General features: G+C 41.1%; 1 long non-coding RNA gene and 1 pseudogene across 2 annotated transcripts in view; one reads left to right on the top strand and one right to left on the bottom strand.

Moving 5' to 3' along the window:
• LOC309626981 overlaps positions 1 to 24,294 on the top strand; it is a 57,638-nt gene that overhangs the window by 3,498 nt on the left and 29,846 nt on the right. The gene's annotated exons all lie outside the window — the stretch shown is intronic.
• LOC309626958 (melanoma-associated antigen 10 pseudogene) lies at positions 948 to 22,663 on the bottom strand (annotated as a pseudogene). Its single transcript has one exon. The product of its transcript is annotated as a melanoma-associated antigen 10 pseudogene (transcript).

Genomic DNA, 24,294 nt, shown 5'->3' on the forward strand with positions numbered 1-24,294 from the left:
AAACTAAATGTCCATCAATGGATGAATGGAAAAAAAAAATGTGGTATATGCATACAATGGAATATTATTCAGGCTTAAAAAAAGAAGGAAACCCTGCCAATCTGCAACAACATGGATGAACCTGGAAGTGAAAGAAGCCAGACACAAAAAGACAAATACTGCATGATCTCATTTACATGAGGAATCTAAAATAGTCAAACTCATAGAAGCAGAGAGTAGAATGGCTGCCAGGGGCTGGGGGGAGGGAGAAATACACAGGTAGTAGTCAAAGGGCACAGAGTTTCAGGTGTACAAGATGAATAAGACTTAGACATCTGTATAGCAGAGTGCCTGTAGCTAACAATATTGTATTATATACTTAAACATTTACTAAGAGGATAGATCTTGTGTTCTTACACACACACACACACACACACACACACACACAATAATAATAAAGAAAGAAAGAAGGCTTGGGACTTCCCTGGTGGCACAGCGTTTAAGACTCTGCACTTCCAGTGCAGGGGGACCGGGTTCGACCCCTGGTCAGGGAACTAGATCCCACATGCCACAACTAAGAGTTCACGTGCTGCAACTAAGGAGCCCACCTGCCACAACTAAGATCCAGAGCAACCAAAGAAATAAAGTATTAAAAAAAAAAAAAAAAGAAGGCTTGAAGAAACTTTTGGAAATGATAAATTTGTTTACAGCATAGATTGTAGTGATGGTTTCATGGGTGTGTACTTATCTCCAAACTCATCAAGTTGTATACACTAAAAACGTACAGCTTTTTGGGACTTCCCTGGTGGTGCAGTGGTTAAGAATCTGCCTGCTAATGCAGGGGACATGGGTTTGAGCCCTGGTCTGGAAAGATCCCACATGCCACGGAGCAACTAAGCCCATGCGTCACAACTACTGAGCCTGCGCTCTACAGCCCACGAGCCACAACTACGGAGCCCACATGCTGCAGCTACTGAAGGCCACGCGCCTAGAGCCCGTGCTCTGCAACAAGAGAAGCCACTGCAATGAGAAGCCCGCACACCGCAATGAAGAGTAGCCCCCGCTCACTGCAACTAGAGGAAGCACACGGGCAGCAACGAAGACCCAACGCAGCCCTAAATAAATAAATAAATAAATAAATAAATAAATAAATTTAAAATATGTACAGCTTTTTGTATGTCAATCATACCTGAATAAAATGGTTTAAAAAACAAACAAGCCAGGGACTTCCCTGGTGGCGCAGTTGTTAAGAATCCTCCTGCCAATGAAGGGGACATGGGTTCGAGCCCTGGTCCAGGAAGATCCCACATGCCGAGGAGCAACTAAGCCCGTGCGCCACAACTACTGAGCCCACGTGCCACAACTATTGAAGCCCGCGTGCCTAGAGCCCATGCTCCACAACAAGAGAAGCCACCGCAATGAGAAGCCCGTGCACCACAACGAAGAGTAACCCCCACTCGCTGCAACTAGAAAAAGCCCGTGCACAGCAATGAAGACCCAAAGCAGCCAAAAATAAATAAGTAAATAAATAAATAAATTTATTAAAAAACAACAACAACAAAAAAAAACAAGCCAAAATACTCCCCAGGCTGGTCACAGCCTCATGGCCAGCACGCCCCCCTCCTCCTTCCCCATTCTGTGTCATCTTCCCCCTCAAATGGCTCCAAATCTTCACATCCTTTAATTGCAGTCACTAGCCATGTGTGGCTATTGAAATTTAAATTTTAATTAATTAAACCTAAATAAAATTTAAAGTTCAGTTCTAAAGTCTCACTAGCCACATTTCAAGAGCTCGAAAGCTAGCAACATGTGGCCAGTGGCTACCAGTTTAGACAGTGCTGAGAAGAACCTTTCCATCATTGCAGAAAGTTCTATCAGACTGCACTGCTGTAAATCCTTTCTTAAAAAGAGTAATCTGCTAATTGGGCTCTGTGACTTCACCCCATCAGCACAATTGGCCAACCAGGCACCAGCAAGACAGGCAACTAAAAAGAACAAGAAAACTTTTTTTTTTAAGGTTTTGATATTTGTTTCCTAAAAAAGCATAAATCATCATGGGGAAAAAAACAGAACTTGTTGGACTTTCTTACACCTATTTGCAGATTATTGATGTCTCTACATTAAATTATAAACCATGAGGTACAATATGGAGACAGTTAAAGCTTCCTCAGTTCCATGGTCCCTTTTAAGGATGGGGTTGAAGGTCCCTAACAATGTGTTCACATGGGCATTTGGTTTTGTAAAATTTTCATAGGTAAGGCAGTTTTGGTGCAGTCAGTTAAGACCACTATCTTACTTTGCCCAAATTCTCCTTTGCCTCATGTTAGATGATGTTGGAGTGAACCTGAGCAAAGGAAAGCTGACAAGAGATACATTTAGTTTGGGTCTCGCAGAATAGATTTATGTGGTCTGTAGTCCTTCCCACCTATAATTCAGTTTTCGCCAGCCGTCCTGGTGTTGGAGTGCCCTACCACCCTCTGTGATGGCTTATCTGTTGTAGGGCACAAAGTGGGTGACACAGAAGAGCATGGCAAGGGGTCACATCACAGGAGAAACGTGCCCTGCAGTGCCCAGTGCCCGGACTGTGTGGGGAGTGTAGGAGAAACAAGGTATGAAACTAAGGAGCCGGAAGCTGTTATGGAGAAAATTCTTCCACTTACCAGACAGGTAAAACTGTAAGCAGAGGATTTGGTTCTCGTTAACTCTAGTCAAGGGAATTCCCTGGAGGTCCAGTGGTGAGGACTCCATGCTTTCACTGCCAGGGGCCTGGGTTCAATCTCTGGTTGGGGAACTAAGATCCTGCATGCCGCACGACCAAAAAAAAAAAAAAAAATGCTTAGTCAAAATGGAAGCAGTTTCAGGAGTGTTCTCACTAAAGCTCTGCACGTAATTATAAACACACCAACTTTTTTTTCTCTTTTGATGGAAAGCAAAATAGAATTATCAGGATTTCTGTTGGGCACGAATACGTAACAGTAAAAAACCAGGAGCAAGCATGCATGTGGACTCTTAGCTTTTATGCATCAGATCATATCTTAGCATATCTGACACATCTTGTCCTGATACAGTTTGGTGGTTTCAGAAGAAATAGTGTGCTAAATTGCCACCAATGCAGTGAAATAGCCTGAAGAAAACACACATACACACCACAGAGCAAACGATGCAAAACAAAGGAAGCACTCAAGAGAGAAAGCATAACATAAAACATGATGCCAGAATGAGAACTAAACCTATCCATCACATTACATCAATACATGCAAATGGGGTAAACCTAGTTTGGAAAGAAAATCTGTGATGTGCCTTTGTAGCAAACATCTCTTAATGCCATATCTGAGTCTCTTGGCCTCCAGTGCCTTTGACCTATCCTGTCCTAGCTTCTCCGTAGTGACCCACCTCCTCTTGGGCTCCAACTGACTTCACACAGAAACAATCCCCCACACCTCATCTCAAGAGCACACTGCACCACTTGCCCCCAAAGATAATTGGTCCCAAGGGTGGTCCTTAAAAGAAGACTTTCAGGATAGGATTGTGAAATTGGATTACCTATATTGTTCTGACAGCAGTAGGGACACTATTGCTAGTGGTAAGTGGGTGGTGATAACTCTTGGCATGAGTGGCATCAGAATGACTAAGGTTTTCATCTGTGGTTAATTGGGGGGAGGTGCAGGCAGAAGGTGAAATTGAGCTGGAAAATGGAATGTAGCATTTGATTGTATAAGGGCAATGATAATTATAAGAAATGTAGAGTAGGCTAGCTTTTAGTAACAGCATAAGAAACCTTGCAGAAAAGAAAATGATAGGCTTAGAGTAGCTAACAGCCAACTTAAGATACATGAAAGCCACGGGGAGTTTTACGGCAGTTTTTAAGGAGATTCTCATCTTCTGCAGCTTCAGGGCAAACTGCTAAAAGTCAGGCTCAGCAGCTGATTGTAAGGGTGACAGAGCTGCCAAAGGAGGCTGAATGTGCAGGTTTGATAATCTCCTGTCAAACTCAGGACCCTGCTCCAAATAGCATGGGACCCTGGGATGGGGACATTGGGCGGATGAGCATGAAAACCTTGATCCCTTAAACCCCAAATTCCCCTAAACTCTCCTGGCCAGCAGAAGCAGCCCCTCCCCTAATGCGGAGAGGGTGCAAAGACCTCACCGGAAGCAGATGCCTTGCAAAATGTCATTTGCTTTTCTTAAGATCTGCGTCCTTCGCCACTCATTGCCTCCAGGCCCATAATCAGAATCAGGACTCACCACAACCTGAGCAGGAGGGTACAGTCCCTCCTCCCAGAGGCTCAGCTTACACACCCAAGGAATTGCAGGACCTGGTCAACACGTGCCACCTGGAACAAAGGGAAGCCACATGGCAGCGGATCTGAGATGATCGACCGGGGAAGGGGGTCGGGGAGTGGAACATAAGGCTCAATTGGAGAGAATGTATTGACATGGGGCATTCACCTGCGACGTGGCCTTCAATATTCTAGCAAGGATGCCTGGAGCTGGTCTCAACTGTGTGTGCATGTACATGAAACTTGTACATGACAGTGAGGTGGAGATGCCAGAACTTCCTTGACACAATGTTGAGAAAGTGATCACAAGGCTCAGGGAGAGTGGAATGTAAGAGGGATTTACTATGTAAGACCTGAGAACCCACCATCTGACTAGGGGCAGGAAGTCTCAGAGGCACTGAGGAAGGACAGGGCCACCGGTATCTTTGAGATGCCCCGTGGGGTTGATGGGAGTAGATAAGTAGGTACTACCTTGGAACTAGACTCTCAAATAAAAGTCTTTTCAGAGATGTGTGGCTGGCCACCACCTTGAAGGGAATCCTGAGACTAAGGAATCTTTTTCTCACAAAAATGGAGGTCACATGTTGTAGTACAGCAGTCAGGTTGGGTGGGGGCAGCTGAAGCAGATCTGAGTGGTGGTGCTTGCGCTGGACCTTTCGCCCCACCTGTCTCTGGGGCCTTTGGCCGCTTGTTCCATTCTAGCTGTTGCTGTGATGACAAACCGTGTGTGCTTCAACTCACTCCATGTGGGTACAACCCAACAGTGCCTCAGATGTCCCTGTGTCACTTGTCTCCCCCTCTTGCCCTGGGGCGTCCTTATTGAGGCTGAAGCACGAGACACCACGGCCCTCTGGGCACCAGGGCTTGTACAACCCTAAGTGCAGAGGAGTGAACACCTGTGGAGAAAACCTTTGACCAATGGGGGACAGAAGCTGGCAGATAAATTCTTCCTCCTTTCTCTCCCTGTTCAGACTGTGATGAAATATAGTTAAAAGGGCTTGTTGGAGGACTTCCCTGGTGGTCCAGTGGTTAAGACTCTGCCCTTCCAATGCAGGGGGCGCAGGTTCGACCCCTGGTTGGGGAACTAAGATCCCACATGCTGCTTGGCCCCCCAAAAAAAAAGGAAAGAAAGAAAGGGCTTCTTGGAAGATGGGCCCATAAGACCAGACAAGCACTCCCTCTTAATTCCAAGTGGTGACCAGGTGAGTAATGCACCCTTAGATTTGCTCTTCCTCCTTCCCTGCTCCTCAGCTCTTTCCTCTGGCTTCCCTGGGATTGCACTCCCTCATTAAGTAATGGCAAGGAAGATTTTTGTCTCGGGCTCTGCCTTTTGAGGAACCCAAGCTAATACAATCACATACAAAAATTCTCTGAAACAAAGTGAGCCAGAAAGATAAATGCAAAAGGACTTGGCAAAGACCGAGTAGAAATATGCAAACCAAAATGGAAGAGGCACACTTTTAATATTAATAATGGACAAGGTTGAACTTAACAGAAAAGGCATTAAATCACATATATTTTATTTTATTTTATTATTATTATTTTTTTTATAGTTGGGTCTTCATTGCTGCACATGGGCTTTCTCTAGTTGCTGTGAGCCGGGGCTACTCTTCTTTGCAGTGCGCAGGCTTCTCTTGTGGAGCACGGGCTCTAGGCGCACGGGCTTCAGTAGTTGCAGCACGTGGGCTCAGTAGTTGTGGTGCACGGGCTCAGTAGTTGGTGGCTCGCAGGCTCTAGAGCACAGGCTCAGTAGTCGTGGCACACAGGCTTAGTTGCTCCTCGGCATGTGGGATCTTCCCAGACCAGGGATCGAACCCGTGTCCCCTGCATTGGCAGGCAGATTCTTAACCACTGCGATACCATGGAAGTCCCTAAATCAGATTTTTAAAAAGGGAACTTCATAGTGCTAAATGTTACAATCCACAAAGAAACTAAATGAAGATAATATTAATATGTCAAATAAAGTAGGATTAAAATTCAAAAATTAAAAGCTATAGGAGGAAAGGCAAATTAAAAGCACAATGAGATCCCACTTCACACCCATTAGGATGGCTATTATATAAAAACAAAAACAGAATTAACCAATGTTGGCAAGAATGTAGAGGAAATGGGGCCTTTGTGCATTGCTGGTGGGAATGCAAAATGGCGCAGCCGCTGTGGAAAACAGTATGGAAGTTCCTCCAAAAACTGAAAATAGTACTACTGTATGATCCAGCAATTCTACTTCTGAGTATTTATCCAAAAGAATTGAAACAGGATATTAAAGAGATATTTACACACCCATGTTCATAGCAGCATTATTCACAAGAGCAAAAAGGTAGAAACAATCCAAACGTTCATCAGTGGATGAATGAATAAACAAAATGTGGTATTTACATACAATAGAGTATTTATTCAGCCTTACGAAGGAAGGAAATGCTGACACGCTACAGCATGGATAAACCTTGAAGTCACTATGCTAAGTGAAATAAGCCAAACACAGAAGGACAAATATTACATGATTCCACTTATATGAGGTGCCTAGAGTACAGGCGTACCTCATTTTGCACTTCACTTTATTGTGTTTTTTTACAAGTTGAAGGTTTGTGGCAACCCTGCATCAAGCAAGTCTATTGGCACCATTTTTCCAACAGCATTTGCTCACTTCCTGTCTCTGTGTCACATTTTGGTAATTCTCACAATATTTCAAACTTTTCCATGATTACTTTATTTGTTATGGTGATCTGTGATCTTTGATATTACTATTGTAATTGTTTTGGGGTGCCATGAACCATGCCCATATAAGACAGAGAACTTAATAAATGTTATGTTGGTGGGAACAGCTCAACCGACTGGCTGTTCCCCGTCTCTCCCTCTCCTCAGGCCTCCATATTCCCTGAGATACAACAATATTGAAATTAAGTCAATTAATAACCCTACAATGGCCCCTAAGTGTTCAAGTGAAAGGAAGAGTCCCACATCTCTCACTTTGAATCAAAAGCTAGAAATTAAGCTTAGTGAGGAAGGCATGTCGAAGCTGAGACAGACTGAAAGCTAGGACTCTTGCACCAAATAGTTAGGCAAATTGTGAATTCAAAGGAAAAGTTCTTGAAGGAAATTAAAAGGGCTACTCTAGTGAGCAAATGAATAATAAGAAAGGGAAACAGCCTTATTGCTGATGTAGAGAAATTTTGAGTGGTCTGGATAGACGATCAAACCAGTCACAACATTCCCTTAGGCCAAAGTCTAATCCAGAGCAAGGCCCTAACTCTCTTCAATTCTCTGAAGGCTGAGAGAGGTGAGGAAGCTGCAAAGAAATTTGAACCTAGAAGAGGTTAGTTCATGAGGTTTAGAGAAAGAGACATCTCCGTAACATAAAAGGTGAAGCAGCAAGTGCTGATGTAGAAGCTGCAGCAAGTTACCCAGAAGATCTAGCTAAGCTAATTAATGAAGGTGGTTACTAAATAACAGATTCTCAGTGTACATGAAACAGCCTTATACTGGAAGAAGATACCATCTAGGACATTTGAAGCTAGAGAGAAGTCAATGCCTGGTTTCAAAGTTTCAAAAGACAGGCTGACTCTTGTTAAGGGCTAATGCAGCTGGTGACTAAGTTGAAGCCAATGCTCATTTACCATTACATAAATCCTAGGGACTTAAGAATTATGCTAAATCTACTCTGCCTGTGTTATAAATGGAACAGGAAAGCCTGGATGACAGCATATCTGTTTCCAACATGGTGTACTGAATATTTTAAGCCCACTTTTGAGAACTACTGCTTAGAAAAAAAAAGATCCTTTTCAAAATATTACTGCTCATTGACAATGCATCTGGTCATCCAAGAGCTGTGTTGGAGATGTACAATGAGATTAGTGTTGTTTTCATCCTGCTAACACAGCATCCATTCTGCAGCCCATGGATCAACGAGTAATTTTGATTTTCAAGGCTTGTTATTAAGAAACATATTTCATAAGGCTATAGCCACCATAGAGGGTGATTCCTCTGATTGGTCTGTGCAAAGTTAATTGAAAACCTTCTGGAAAGGATTCCCCATTCTAGATGCCATTATTCATGATTCATGGGAAAAGGTCAAAATATCAACATTAACAGGAGTTTGGAAGAAGTTGATTCCAGCCCTCATGGATAACTTTGAGTTCAAAACTTCAGTGGAGGAAGTAACTGAAGATATAGTGGAAATAGCAAGAAAACTAGAATTAGAAGTGGAGCCTGAAGATGTGACTGAATTGCTGCAACCTCATGATAAAACTTTAACAGATGAGGAGCTACTTTTTATGGATGAACAAAGAAAGTAGTTTCCTGATATAGAATCTGCTCCTGGTGAAGATGCTGTGAAGATTGTTGAAATGACAACAAAGGATTTAGAATATTACATAAACTTAGTTGATAAAGCAGCAGCAGGGCTTGAGAGGATTGACTCCAATTTTGAAAAAAGTTCTACTGTGGGTAAAATGCTATCCAATAGCGTTGCCTGCTACAGAGAAAACATTTGTGAAAGGGAGAGTCAATCAACGCAGCAAACTTCACTGTTGTCTTCTTTTAGAAGTTGTCACAGCCACATTAACCTTCAGCAACCACCACCCTGACCAGTCAGCAGCCATTAACATTGAGGCAAGACCCTCCACCAGCAAAAAAGATTAGGACTTGCTGAAGGCTCAGATGATGGTTAGCATTTTTTAGCAATAAAGTATTTTTCAATTAAGGTAAGTACATTGGTTTTTTTTAGACATCAAACTATTGCACACTTAATATAGTGTAAACATAACTTTTATACGCACTGGAAAACCAAAAAAAATCATGTGACTCACTTTACTGCGCTATCCGCTTTATTGTGGTGGTCTGGAACTGAACATGCAATATCCCTGAGCGTGCCTATAGTCAAATTCATAGAGACAGAAAATAGAATTGTGGTTGCCAGGGGCTGGGGGGAGGAAGAGGAAGTTGTTGTTTAATGGGTATAAAGTTTCAGTCTGGGAAAATGAAAGAGTTCTGGAGATGGATGAGTCACAGCAATGTGAATGTATTTAATGCTACTGAATTGTACACTTAAAAATGGTTAAGATGGTAAATTTTATGTTATATATATTTTACCACAGTAAGAAAAAACAAAAAAATCAATATACACTGTAGAAAATATGATAAGCAAAAAAGAAAATATTTTTAGAAATTGCACTAAGGGGGAAAAAAAGAAACAAACTGAGTCTGTATCTAAGATGATATATGTAAATTAAAAAAACAAACACATACATACTCCAACACTGGATGTCTTAGTTTGCTGGGATGCCATAATAAAATACCATAGATGGGGTAGCTTAAACAACAGAAGCTTATTTCCTCACAGTTCTGAAGCTAGAAGTCTGAGATCAAGGTGTCAGCAGGGTTGGTTTCTTTTGAGGCCTCTTTCCTTAACTTCTAGATGCAGCCTTCTCCCTGTATCTTCACATGTTCTTTTCTCTGTCCACATACATATCTGTGTCCAAATTTTCTCTTCTTAAAAGGACACCAGTCATATTGGATTTAGGCCAATCCTAAAAGACCTTGTTTTAACTTAATTACCTCTTTAAAGACCTGACCTCCAAATACTGCTCATTCTGAGGTTCTAGGGGTTAGGACTTCAATGTAGGAACTTGGTGGGAACACAATTCAGACCATAATACTGTATGTCATTTGACGAGACATGCATAACCAAGGACACATAGTTAAATACATTAGTGGGTACCAGGGGACGAGGGTGGGGGAAGAGTAGAGCTGGAATGGGAGTGGAAATGGTGCATGAAGGGGAAATGTCATTAAAAAATGTGTGTGTGCGTGTATGTGTGTGTATTAGAAATACAATAGAAATGGGAGACTTTAATTTACCTCTCTCAGCCCAGAATAAATGAAATAGACAAAAATTATTTGTTAATATCCTAGTACAGTATCTTGCTATGAGTATGCTTTACCATTTTTTTCTTCATCCTTATTTACCAGTTTTTAATTTTTTCTCTCCAAAAATCATTCTTTGAATATATTTATTCTAGCATTTTCCTGTTTTCTAATTCATTATTTTATCTTTTTAGCTTTACAAATTCCTTCCTTTTTTTTTTAACTTATTTATTTTATTTACTTATTTTTGGCTGCATTGGGTCTTCGTTGCTGCACGTGGGCTTTCTCTAGTTGTGGCGAGCGGGGGCTACTCTTCGTCGCGGTGCGCAGGCTTCTTATTGTAGTGGTTTCTCTTGTTGTGGAGCACGGGCTCTAGGCGCGCAGGCTTCAGTAGCTGCGGCACGTGGGCTCAGTAGTTGTGGCTTGTGGGCTCTAGAGCGCAGGCTCAGTAGTTGTGGCACATGGGCTTAGTTGTTCCGCGCCATGTGGGATCTTCCCGGACCAGGGCTCAAACCGGTGTTCCCTGCATTGGCAGGTGGATTCTCAACCACTGAGCCACCAGGGAAGCCCCGTTTTTGTTTTTTTTTACATTTATTTTTCTGTTTTTTTTAAAATGTCCTGAATTGAATGTTAAGTCCATTTATTTTCATTCTATCTGGTTTAGCAGTCTCAGTTTATAAGGTTGTAAATTTTCCGAGCTCTAACACCCTTAGGCTTTGCCATCTTCCTGATGCCCTTGAGATAGAGGGTGAAAAGTGCCCCCCTCACCCATCAAGAGCCCCAGATTTCTGTCCTCTTCATAGTTTTGAGAAATACTCCTTTCTTGGTACTCTCAAAGGGACTTGCCTTTTTTCCCTCCACATAGCATATGCCTCAAGATTCTTAGGCTTCCCAAAAATAAAATCTCAAGGAAGGCAACTTTATACATTCATGTGTGACTCCACAATCCCATGGTGAGGGTGTAGGTGGGCATATAAAACACCAGTATAAGATAAAGGTGCCATTACAACTTAGCAGAGAAGAGACAGACAGGTCGATAAATGGTATCAGGACAATTGAATACCAATAAAGATAAAAAATTTTAAATACTGTAAAAATACCAGAAGAAAACATAGAAAAAAGTCTAATAATTTCAGTGTGGGATACCTTTTCTAAACAAAACCTAAAGTCTCAGCCATAAAAGAAAAGACTGATAAATTTGGCTCTTTGAATTTTAGAATTTCTGCACTGACATGCCAATGACATGAAAAAAGGGTGGGGAAAGCATTGTTCTAGATTTATGAATCACTTGTGAACATGTTAAAAGATGCTCAACCTCATTCATAATTAAAGATATGCAAATAAAAACACTGAGTGGGGTTGAGCATCTTTTAACATGGTTTTTTTAATCATTTTTTTTGAAATTTATTTTATTTTTTTAATATTTAGCATGTTTTATGAGCAGTTTATATTTATGTTTTCTTTGACAGCCAATTTTTGCTTTCATCCATATTTTCCCCGTTTGTTAAAGATCAGGACATTTGATAATACAAATTTAGCTATAACATAGATAAAGAGACACTCACATACATTTCTGAGGAAAATATGTGTGTGAATTGGTGCAACTTTTTTGAAAGGACACTTGACAATGCTATTAAAGCTACAAACATATATATCTTAAAAGTTCTCATCACAAGAAAAAAAATTCTGTAACTATGTACGGTGAAATGCTAATTAGACTTATTGTGGTGATCATTTTGTAATATATACAAATATTGAATCATTATGTTGTATACCTGAAACTAATATAATGTCAATTATACCTCAATAAAATAAAATAAACCATACACACACATACCTTATTACTCAGCAGTTCAATTTCTAGGAATAGAACTATTTCTATGAATATATTCCTATATATGTGAAATAATACATATGTGAGCAAATAGTAAAATACTAGAAACACCCAAACATTCCATCAATGGGGGACTGGCTAAATAAACTGAAATATCAATTCAAAGCAATACTACACAGCCATAAAAAAGAATGAAGCATATATATACATAACATATATAAGTGTGTTTGCATGCAATATTGAACTCTCTTACTTGCTTAAGTAAAAGCAGCACAGTAGAGTGCAGTGTGCTCAACAACCACTCATTCAGCAAATATTAATCGAGGACTTGCTCTATGCCGAGAACTGTCCCAGGTACTGGAGAAATAGAGGTAAACAGAACAGCTCAGATCCAAGCTGTCATGAAGCTTGCATCCTGGTAGAGAAGAGAGACAATGAACAAATAAAAGAACCCAGAAATGAGATCATTTCCAATAGTGCTAAATGCTATGAAGGAAACTCAGGAAAGAGATGTGACAGTGAGAGACTGGGTGCAGTGGGGCTGCTTTAGAACAGATGGTCAGGGAAGACTTCTCTAGAGGAGCTATCTGAGTTGAGGCAACAGGGCACAAGAAAAAAGGCCCCAAGACAGGAAAGAGCTTAGGATGCCAAGGGCCACAAAGATGGCCACTGCCGTCGGAGAGTGGTGACTGGTGGGGAAAGCTGTACAGATGAGGTCTGAGCCGGAAGCAGGTCAGGGAGTTTGTATTTCACTCTAAAAACATGTTCTCATTGGGTTTAAAAATGGAGAATTATATATGGACATAAATGCTTTTCTTCTTGCATGTGTGCTTGCTTATGTACATAATATTTTTGGAAGGAGAAACAAGAAACTGATCATAATGGCTGCCTCGGGCAGACTGGGGCTCCAGGGTGGGAAGGAGACTTATTTCATAGTGTATCTTTTTATGCTGTTTGATATTTTTACCATGTACATGAATTACTTTTTCAATTAAAAACTAGTTAATTTTTTAAACTATGGAAACATCTTAATATTCAATCTCAGTTGTAATCAGGGAAATGCAAATTAAAACATCAGGGAAAAAAATTTTTTTAGGAAGGATTTAAAGACTCATAAAGCTTATAGTTGATGAGGATATGAGAAAATGGACTTGTGTATTGTTTGTATATTTTCTTGGTGGGAATGAGCCTTGGTAAACCTTTCCTGAGGATCATAGGACTTTTTTTATATCAAAGGCCTTAACTTTTTTCCTATATCTTTGCCTCAGCCATTCCATGTCCATGAATTTCCCCAGAGGAAAGAATCAAAAACAGGTACAAAGGGAATTCCCCGGTGGTCCAGTGGTTAGGACTCAGTGCTTTCACTGCGGTGGCCCAGGTTCAATCCCTGGTCAGGGAACTAAAATCCCACAAGCCGTGGGGTGCGGCCAAAAACAAAAAACAAAACAAACAAGCAAACAAAAAACAGGTACAAAGATTAAGCTACCAGGATATTAAACCCAGTGTGTTAATAATAGGAAAATTATAGGAGCAATTTAAATTCTAACAGTAATCATTTATTTAAATAAACTATGGTGTATCCATACAATGGAATTTTATGACTATATTTTAAATACTCTTAAAGAATATTTAATGACATGCAAACATGTTATCAACTTATCTTTAGGTGAAAAATAAAGTTACAAAAGAGAGTGTTCCATTCTCCAATTTTAGCACAAATATATGTATGTATATACACATGCACATATGTATATAAAGACTGCAAAAATATTACAATAGTAAATCAAGAGTGATTTATAGTCTCTTCTTTTTTATTAAAGTGCATTTTAAAAATGATTTTTACTTTTTGGACCTCAAATCATGTATTTAGATTATAATTCTTAGACAAGAGCACACTGTCATTGTATAGTCCACGCATGGTCACTTTCATTTTATTTACTTTGATTTGTTTATGTATGCATTTCTGTAATGAACTCCCAAGAATCCACCACCCAGCTAGAATATTGCCAATAACTATTTGGCTCCTTTCCAATGCCCATCCTTCCACAACTAAAAGTAAACACTATCCTGAATTTTGTGCTTATCATTCCTCTGCTTTTTTTCTTTCTTTAAATTGTGGTAAAATACACATAACATAAAATTTAACATCTTAACCATTTTTAAGTGTACAGTTCAGAGGCATTAAAAACATTCATGTTTTTGTGCTACCATCACCACCATCCATCTCCAGAATGTTTTTCATCTTGGAAAACTAAAACTCGGGGCTTCCCTAGTGGCGCAGTGGTTGAGCATCTGCCTGACAATGCCGGGGACATAGGTTCGAGCCCTGGTCTGGGAAGATCCCACATGCCGCGGAGCAACTAGGCCTGTGAGCCGCAACTACTGAGCCTGCGCGTCTGGAGCCTGTGCTCCGCAATGGGAGAGGCCGCGGCAGTGAGAGGCCCGCGCACCGCGATGAAGAGTGGCCCCCGCTCGCCAGAACTGGAGAAAGCCCTCACACAGAAACAAAGACCCAACACAGCCAAAAATAAATAAATAAATAAATTTATAAAAAAAAAGAAAACTAAAACTCCATACCCATTAAACTGTAACTCCCATCTGCCCCTCCCCCCAGCCACTGGTCAACCACCATTCTATTTTCTATCTCTATGAATTTGACCACTCTAAATATCTCATGTAAGGGGAATCAGACAGCATTTTGTCATTTTGTGACTGGCTTATTTCACTTAGCACAGTCTCCTCAGGTTTATACATGTCGTAGCATGTGACTGGATTTTCTTCCCTTTTAAGGCTAATATATAGTCCATTGCATATATATATATATATATATATATATATATATGTATATATATACCACCTTTTGTTTATCCATTCAAATATCGATGGACACTTGGTTGCTTCTATCACAATTTTGGCTATTGTGAAAAATGCTGCTATGAACATGGACATACACATATCCCTTTGAGGCTCTGCTTTCAATTGTTTTGGATATATATACCCAGAAGTGGAATTGCTAGGTCACATGGTAGTTCTGTTTTTAATTTTTTGCCATACTGTTTGCCAACTGCCATACTGTTTTCCATAGCAGCTGCATCATTTTACATTCCCACCGACAGTTTTTAAGGGTTTCAACTTCCTCACATCCTCACCAATACTTGTTATTTCCTTTTTTTTTTTTTTTTGATAATAGCCATCGTACTGTGTGTGAGGTGGTATCACTGTGGTTTTGATTTGCATTTCCCTCATGATTAGTGATGTTGAACACCTTTCATGTACTTGTTGGCCATTTGAATATCTCCTTTGGAGAAATGTCTTAAAGTCCTTTGCCCACTTTTTAATTGGGTTGGTTTTTGTTGTTGTTGAGTTGTAGGAGTTCTTTCTATATTCTGCATATTAATCCCTTATTAAATATATGCATTGCAAAAATTTTCTCTTAATCTACGGGTTGCCTTTTTTTGTTTTTTTTGGCCATGCCATGCAGCTTGCGGGATCTTAGTTCCCTGACTAGGGACTGAACCCATGCCCTGGTTGCCTTTTCACTCTGTTGATTGTGTCCTTTGATGCACAGAAATTTTCCATTTTGATGTACTTCAATTTATCTGTTTTATCTTTTGTTGCCTGTGATTGCCTAAACAATGTATTGTTTTCCTTGTTTTAGAGTCTTATAAAAAGTATATTGTAAAAAAGAAAAAAAAAGTATATTGTACTCTGTGTGGTCATCTGAGAAGTACTTTCTTCACTCATCATTATGCTGTCCAGATTCATACCTGCTGTTCAACACCTAGCTCTATAGTTTGCTTATTTTCAGAGCTGTATAATATTCCACTGTGTAAATATACCAAAGTTTATTCATTCATTCTCCTATGAATGGGCATTGCATCAATTCTAGTTTTTTGCTACTCTACAAAATACATCTGTGAACGCTTTCATATGTGTCTCTTGGTGCATGTGTATAAGAGTTCTCTCAGCTATCCACCTAGGAGTCACTGGGTCATAGGGTTTAAGAATGCTCAAACATGCGGGGACTTCCCTGGTGGTCCATGGGTTAAGAATCTGCCTTCCAATGCAGGGGTTGCGGGTTTGATCCCTGTTCGGGGAACCAAGATCCCATATGCCACGGGGCAACTAAGCCCACGTGCCACAACAAGAGAGAAGCCCATGTGCCTCAATGAAAGATCCTGCATGCCGCAACAAAGACAAGATGCAGCCAAAAATAAATAAATAAACAAATAAACCCAGCCTGGGTCCAGAATCTACTAAAAAAAAAAAGCTCAAATGTACACAATAATTCCAAATTATTTCAAAGTAGTTAAATCAATTTACACACTCACCAGCAATATTTAGAAGATCTCATTGATCCGTATCTTCTCCAACACTTGATACAGTCAGATTTTTAAATTTTTGTCAATCTCATGGATATTAAATGGTATCTCATTGGGCTTCCCTGGTAGCTCAGTGGTTAAGAATCTGTCTGCCAATGCAGGGGACATGGGTTTGAGCCCTGGTCCGGGAAGATCCCACATGCCATGGAGCAAATAAGCCCGTGCGCCACAACTACTGAGCCTGAGCTCTAGAACCCATGAGCCACAAGTACTGAGCCTGCGTGCCACAACTACTGAAGCCCGCGTGCCCAGAGCCCGTGCTCTGCAACAAGAGAAGCCACCGCAATGAGAAGACCGCACACTGCAACGAAGAGTAGCCCCCGCTCGCCACAACTAGAGAAAGCCTGCGCGCAGCCACGAAGTAGCAATGCAGCCAAAAATAAACAAATAAATAAATTTATAAAAATAAATAAAATAGGGCTTCCCTGGTGGCGCAGTGGTTGAGAGTCCGCCTGCCAGTGCGGGGGACACGGGTTCGAGCCCTGGTCTGGGAAGATCCCACATGCCGCGGAGCAACTAAGCCCGTGTGCCACAATTACTGAGCCTGCGCGTCTGGAGCCTGTGCTCCGCAACGGGAGAGGCCACGACAGGGAGAGGCCCGCGCACCGTGATGAAGAGTGGCCCCCACTCGCCACAACTGGAGAAAGCCCTCGCACAGAAACGAAGACCCAACACAGCCAAAAATAAATAATAAATAAATAAATAAATAAATAAATAAATAAATAAATAAATAAATAAAATTAAATGAGGACATGATAAAAAAATATCAGATATACCAGGCCTGAGAATGCTTGCCACAGAAAGAGCTACACCAGAAATACTTTTGAATAAAGTATTTAAATAGTAGATGTTACAAGAGATGTAAGAATTAAAAGTGATCAAACTTGTCTTGAAAACATTTTTAAGATGAAACTAAAAGGTAAACATACTCATAATATCAATGTGACGGGCTGTTGTCTTATTAGGAGACATGAAAAAATAAAGAAAAAGAAACAGAAAAATTAAAATAATAAATTAGTGTGGGATCTTCCCTGGTGTTGCAGTGGTTAAGAATCCGCCTGCCAATGCAGGGGACACGGGTTCGATCCCTGGTCTGGGAAGATCCCACATGCTGCGGAGCAACTAAGCCTGCGTGCCACAACTACTGAAGCCTGCATGCCTAGAGCCCGTGCTCCCAAAAAGAGAAGCTAACGCAATGAGAAGCCCGCGCACTGCAACGAAGAGTAGCCCCCGCTCGCCACAGCTAGAGAAAGCCCACGTGCAGCAATGAAGACCCAACGCAGCCAAAAATAAATAAATAAATAAATAAATAAATTAGTAGGTACAAACACTTCCAATTATATTGATCATTAAAATAATTTTTAAAGGTCTAAACTCCTTTAAAAGATAGACAGACATATTGGATTTTTAAAAAATACAGTTATACACCATTTATGTAAAATGAACCTAAAAACATAAGGACACACAAATGTTAAAAGTAAAAGGATGGATAAAGACATACCGGGCAAATATAAACTAAAAGAAAGATGGTGTAATCATATTATTAGATGAAATGGTCTTTAAGACAAAGAGTGTTATTAAGTGGGAGAAGTTCACTGTATGATGATACATAATTCTCCAAGAAGTTACAGCAATTTTAAACTTTTATGCAAGTAATAAAGTACATCAAGCAAAAATTGATAAAGCTATAGGGAGGAATTATTTATTTATTTATTTATTTATTGGCCTCACCGTTCGGCTTGTGAGATCTCAGTCTGGCAGTGAAAGTGCCGAATCCTAACCACTAGACCACCAGGGAACTCCCAGGAATTCTTAAATGTATCATCAAAGTGGGAGATTTCAACACACCTCTCTTGAATATTGATAGGTGAAGCAGAAAAATATTCAGCAAAGATATAGAAAATCTGAACAACAGGATTAACAAATTTGGTATAATAATAAATATGGAGAGAGTTCTGTATCCAACAGTGAGAGGATGCAATTTCTTTTTTTCAGTCACCCAGAATACTAACAAAAAATGATAAAGAAAACCTCAACACATTTTTCAGTGCATTGGTATTATATAGATCCTAATCTCTGTGTAAAACTTAAAGGTAGATGTTAATTACAAAAAATGTAAGTTAAAAATCCCTACTTATTTGGAAACTTTTAAACATACTACTAAATAACTCATGTGTAAAATTAGTCATCATGGAAATTTAAAATAACCAAAACAGAATGATAGAAAACATTGTACTCAAACTGTGTGGGGTACAGCAAATCTTCACTTCAAGTTGTTTAAATATTTATATTAGAGTAGAGGAAGGATTTAAAATTACTGAGCTAAGTGGTCACATTAAGAAGCTAGAAAAAGAACAACAAAGTAGAAGGAAAAAGATAATAAAAGCAGAAACCAATAAAATAGAAAACAAAGATTCAACAGAGTTGATCAAAAAGTGAGTATTGGTTCTTTGCAAAAGAACAAAATTGATGGGACTTTCCTGGCAGTCCAGTGGTGAAGACTCCCTGCTTCCACTTCAGGGGCTGCAGGTTGGATCCCTGGTCGGGGAACAGGGAAACTAAGATCCCACATGCTGCGTGGTGTGGCCAAAAAAAAAAAAAAGTGAATACTGGTTCTTTGAAAAAAGTAAAATTGACGGGGCTTCCCTGGTGGTCCAGTGGTTAAGACTCCACGCTTCCACTGCAGAGGGCTCGATTCGATCCCTGGTGGGGAGCTAAGATCCTGCATGCCATATGGCCAAAAAAAAAAAAAAAGAATAGGGACTTCCCTGGTGGTGCAGTGGTTAAGATTCCAAGCTCCCAAAGCAGGGGTCCCAGGTTTGACCTCTAGTCAGGGAACTAGATCCCACATGCATGCTGCAACTAAGAGTTCACATGCCGCAACTAAGGAGCTGGCCGGCCACAACTAAGACCATGCTCGACCAAATAAATAAAAAAAAATATTAAAAGAAAAAAGTATATAGCATTTCCTGGGATTAAAAAAAAAGTTTGGTTAAAAAAAAAGTATAAAATTGACAAGCTTCTAGCAATATTGTTCAAGAGAAGAGATAAGATGCAAACAAGTACTGTGAATGAAAGTAGAGACATAACCACAGATAAAGTGCAGATTAAAAGGATAAGAGGCTATGATTAACAACTATATGTCAACAATTTTCAGAACTTGGACAAAATATTCAGATTTTTCAGAAAAATATAACTAATCATAACTGACTCAAGGAGAAATGAAAAGTTAGAATAGTCTTATAACTTTTTAAAATTAATCAGTGCTGGAGATCTTTCCACTAAGTAAACCCCAGGCCCAAAGTTTTTAAGGAGCAGTCTATCAGAATTTCAAGGAACAGATTAACCAAGTTAATACAGACTCTTTCACACTCACTCTACAGGGCCAGCATAATTTTGATGCTAAAGACAAAGAATATGAGAAAGGACAACTGCATAAATACAGATGTAAGAATTCTAAACAGGGGGCTTCCCTGGTGGTGCAGTGGTAAAGAATCCGACTGCCAATGCAGGGGACACGGGTTCGAGCCCTGACCCTGGAGGATCCCACATGCTGCGGAGCAACTAAGCCCGTGCGCCACAGCTACTGAGCCTGTGCTCTGGATCCCGTAAGCCACAACTACTGAAGCCTGCGCCCTAGAGCCCGCGCTCCGCAGCAAGAGAATTCACCGCAATGAGAAGCCGGCCCACCGCAATGAAGAGTAGCTCCCACTCGCCGCAACTAGAGAAAGCCCACACGCAGCAATGAAGACCCAACACAGCCAAAAATCAAAAAATTTTTTTAAAAAAGTCAGTTGCACTTTTATACCCCAACAGCAAACAACTAGAAAATGTAATTATAGAGAAGATATTCAAGACTTCTAAGGCAAAATAATAAATCTTTATTAGGACATATTTTAAAAGGCCTAAATAAGTAGAGAGGTATATCACACTTATGGATAGAAAGGCGTATTATTATAAAGATATCAATCTTCCCCAAATTGATCTGTATAGTTCATGCAATTTCAATCAATATCTCAATAGAGTTTTCCATAGAACTTAAGATTATTCCAAAATGTACATGGAAATGTAAAAGGCCAAAGATAGCCAGGACATTTCTAAAGACAAAGCGAAGAATGTGAATATTTTCCCTACAAGATATCAGGATTTAATATAAACTTATTATAATTAAGATAGTTTGATATGGATGCAGAATACACAAATTACAGAGATAATATGTTAGGTCAGTGGGAAAGGAGCTGAAAACATGGTTACCTATATAGGGGAAAATTGGATCCCTACATCACATCATATACAGAAATCAATTACAGAAAATTAAGAATTTAGATTCCAAAGCAAAACTGGAAAATTTTTAGCAGAGAACTTAGAGGTTCATCCTTTAGAACATGGAGTAGGGAAAATTTTCTCAAACAGGCTACAAAAAAACATTGAAAATAAAATATAAGATTGACAATTTGACTATATTAAAATTTAGAAATTTTTTCTCAAAGGAAAACCTAAAGAAAATAAAAGGCACACACTGACAAAGAATTCAGCTCAAAAATGGATAAAGAACTTTCATTAATTAATATAAAAGGGACAAATAGTCCAATAGAAAAATAGACAAAAGATGTGAACAGGCATTTTACAGAATGGGAACAACATATTATCAATAAACATATGAAGAGAGATTTAAAAATTGATCGGGTGAATGCATATCAAGACCACAAAGAGATACTCTGTTTTAAAATAAATTTATTTATTTTTTGTTGATTTATTTTTGGCTGCATTGGGTCTTTGTTGCTGGGCACGGGCTTTCTCTAGTTGCGGCGAGCAGGGGCTTCTCTTGTTGCAGAGCACGGGCTCTAGGCACATGGGCTTCAGTAGTTGTGGCACGTGGGCTCAGTAGTTGTGGCACAACTTAAGTAACTAGAAAAAGAAGAGCAAACTAAATGCAAAGTAAGTAGAGGGAAACAAATAAGATAAGAATGGAAATCAATAAAATAGGAGACAGGCAAACATTAGAGAAAATCAATGAGGCCAAAAGCTGGTTCTCTGAAAAGATCCATAAAATTGATCAACCTCTAGATAGACTGATAAAGAAAAAAGAAAGGAAGACACAAATTACCAACACATTTTGATTTGTTTTACTCTTTTTTTTTTAAGAATTAACTAACTTTTACTTTTATTTCTCTTTTTCTTGACCCCATCAATTTTATTCTAAAGTTCTTTCTCATTTCCAAGAAATTCATATTCCAATGCCATGTTATCTTGTTCAGGATCACAAAATGATATGGGAGTCTTACAATTTGTTTTACAAAATAGCAAAACTCTCGTCGTTGAACTGAATTAGTGCAAATACATGTGTGATCAATGTCATTCACAAACTTAGATACTGAAGCTTATTAAGCCTTCTTTTAAAAGGAACAATATTTGAAAAATTCCTAAAGAAAACAGAGATGAAATTCCATGTCGTTATACACAAGAGGAACCCAAAGATGCTACACACTGTGTTCCCCCAACTCGCCTGGGCCCTCACTACTTAGAAGGCTGACCGCTCCCTCTTCAAACTCTGAGTGGAGGATCAGCTTCCCTTCCTGCCCCGCAAGAGGAGCTGCTGGGCCTGGGCCTGGAAGGAGCCCGGCTGCTGCTCTGGCTCAGGCCCCCCTCTTCCTCCTCGCTCACAGCCTCTGCAGACAGGGATGGGAAGGACCTGGGATCCCATCGATTGACCCTGAGCACATACTCCAGGACCTGCCATTTGCTGGTCTCCGCATGGGCCCGGGGACCCCAAAGGAACTCGTAGTGAGTGGGTGGGGTCGCTGTGCGGCACCTGCCAGTACTCCAGGTAGCCCTCCTGCACCCACACTTCGGTGAGCAGCTCCCTGGGCTCCCCACAGATGCAGTGCTGCTTCCCTGCATACACCCCCATGACACTCAGCGCTTCCCAGACCTCCTGCTCAGAGGCGCATTCACCCTCCAGGAGGATCACGGCCAGGAACATCACCAGGAGGCCGGCCTTGGGCACGCTCTGCCCATCGCTCAGCATGGCATCCCAGGTGAGGCCCAGGGTGGGGACCAGGACGTAGGTGTGCTCGCTGGGGTCCACCTTCTTCACGCCAAAGACCAGCTGCATGCACTCAGAGGCTTGGCTGAAGACCATGGGGGAAGTGGTCCCGATGGTCTTTGAGGAACACATTCAGCATTTCCGCCTTGGAGGTCGGCTCCTTGACGCGATACTTAAGGAGCAGTAACCCCACCAGGTCAGCCATCATCACATTAAGTACCTCCTGAGGCAAGGACTCGGCATGGGTGGAGGAGGAGGAGGAGGGGACTGGGGAGGAAGAGGGCGCGGGGGATGCGGCTTCCTCCCCCCCAGCCCAGAACAGCTATCTGCGCCTCCACGGGGCCCTGGGCCTGGACTGGATCCTGAAGGTCTGCCTCAGGCTTGCGGAGCTCACTCATCTGGCCCAGGGGCACGATGACTGGGGTCCGGCCGCTGACAGGAGTGTGGACAGGGGTGACAGATGGGGACCATGGGCAGGTCTTCTTCTGAGGGGTGCTCTCGGGCCTCACAGGGGCACTCCTCCTGCGCAGCCTGTCCCCTGCCAACCTCACCTTGACTCCTGGCGCTGCCTGGGCCTCCTCTGCTCTGTGACCTGAGGACACGGTCCTCAGACCTGGGCCTTCGCCTCCCGGTTCCTGGGGCCCCTTGACTCCTGGCGGGGCTGGGCTCCTTGCCTCTGCTGACCTGAACCCAGCCTCCCCGACCCTGGGCCTCCCCTCCCACCCCCCACTCTTTTTTCTTTAATATATATATTTTTTAATTAATTTATTTATTTGTTTATTATTTTTGGCTTTGTTGGGTCTTCGTTGCTGCACGCAGGCTTTCTCTAGTTGCCACGAGCAGGGCCTACTCTTTCTTGCGGTGCGCAGGCTTCTCATTGCGGTGGCTTCTCTTTTTTTTTTTTTTTTTTTAAGAAATAATTATTTATTTATTTATTTTTGGCTGTGTTGGGTCTTCATTGCTGCACATGGACTTTCTCTAGTTGTGGCGAGCGAGGGCTACTCTTCGCTGCCGTGTGCGGGCTTCTCATTGTGGTGGCTTCTCTTGCTGCAGAGCACGGGCTCTAGGTGCACAGGCTTCAGTAGTTGTGGCACGCAGGCTCAGTAGTTGTGGCCCGTGGGCTCTAGAGTGCAGGCTCAATTGTTGCGGCGCACAGGCTTAGTTGCTCCACAGCATGTGGGGTCTTCCCAGACTAGGGATGGAACCCATGTCCCCTGCACTGTCAGGCGGATTCTTTTTTTCCCTTTTTTTTTTAAACATCTTTATTGGAGTATAATTGCTCTACAATGGTGTGTTAGTTTCTGCTTTATAACAAAGTGAATCAGCTATATGCATACGTATATCCCCATATCCCCTCCATCTTGTGTCTCCCTTCCACCCTCCTTATCCCACCCCTCTAGGTGGTCACAAAGCACCTAGCTGATCTCCCTGTGCTATGCTGCTGCTTCCCACTAGCTATCTATTTTACATTTGGTGGTGTATATATGTCCATGCCACTCTCTCACTTTGTCCCAGCTTACAGCTTACCCTTCCCCTCCCCATGTCCTCGAGTCCATTCTCTACGTCTGCGTCTTTATTCCTGTCCTGCCCCTAAGTTCTTCAGAACCTTTTTTTTTTTTTTTTTAGATTCCGTATATATGTGTTAGCATACGGTATTTGTTTTTCTCTTTCTGACTTACTTCACTCTGTATGACAGACTCTAGGTCCATCCACCTCACTACAAATAACTCAATTTTGTTTCTTTTTAGGGATGAGTAATATTCCATTGTATATATGTGCCACATCTTCTTTATCCATTCATCTGTCGACAGACACTTAGGTTGCTACCATGTCCTGGCTATTGTAAACAGAACTGCAATGAACATTGTGGTATATGACTCCTTTTGAATTATGGTTTTCTTAGGGTATATG

The sequence above is a fragment of the Balaenoptera borealis genome, assembly GCF_965194805.1.
Source record: "Balaenoptera borealis genome assembly, chromosome: 3".
Taxonomy (NCBI): domain Eukaryota; kingdom Metazoa; phylum Chordata; class Mammalia; order Artiodactyla; family Balaenopteridae; genus Balaenoptera; species Balaenoptera borealis.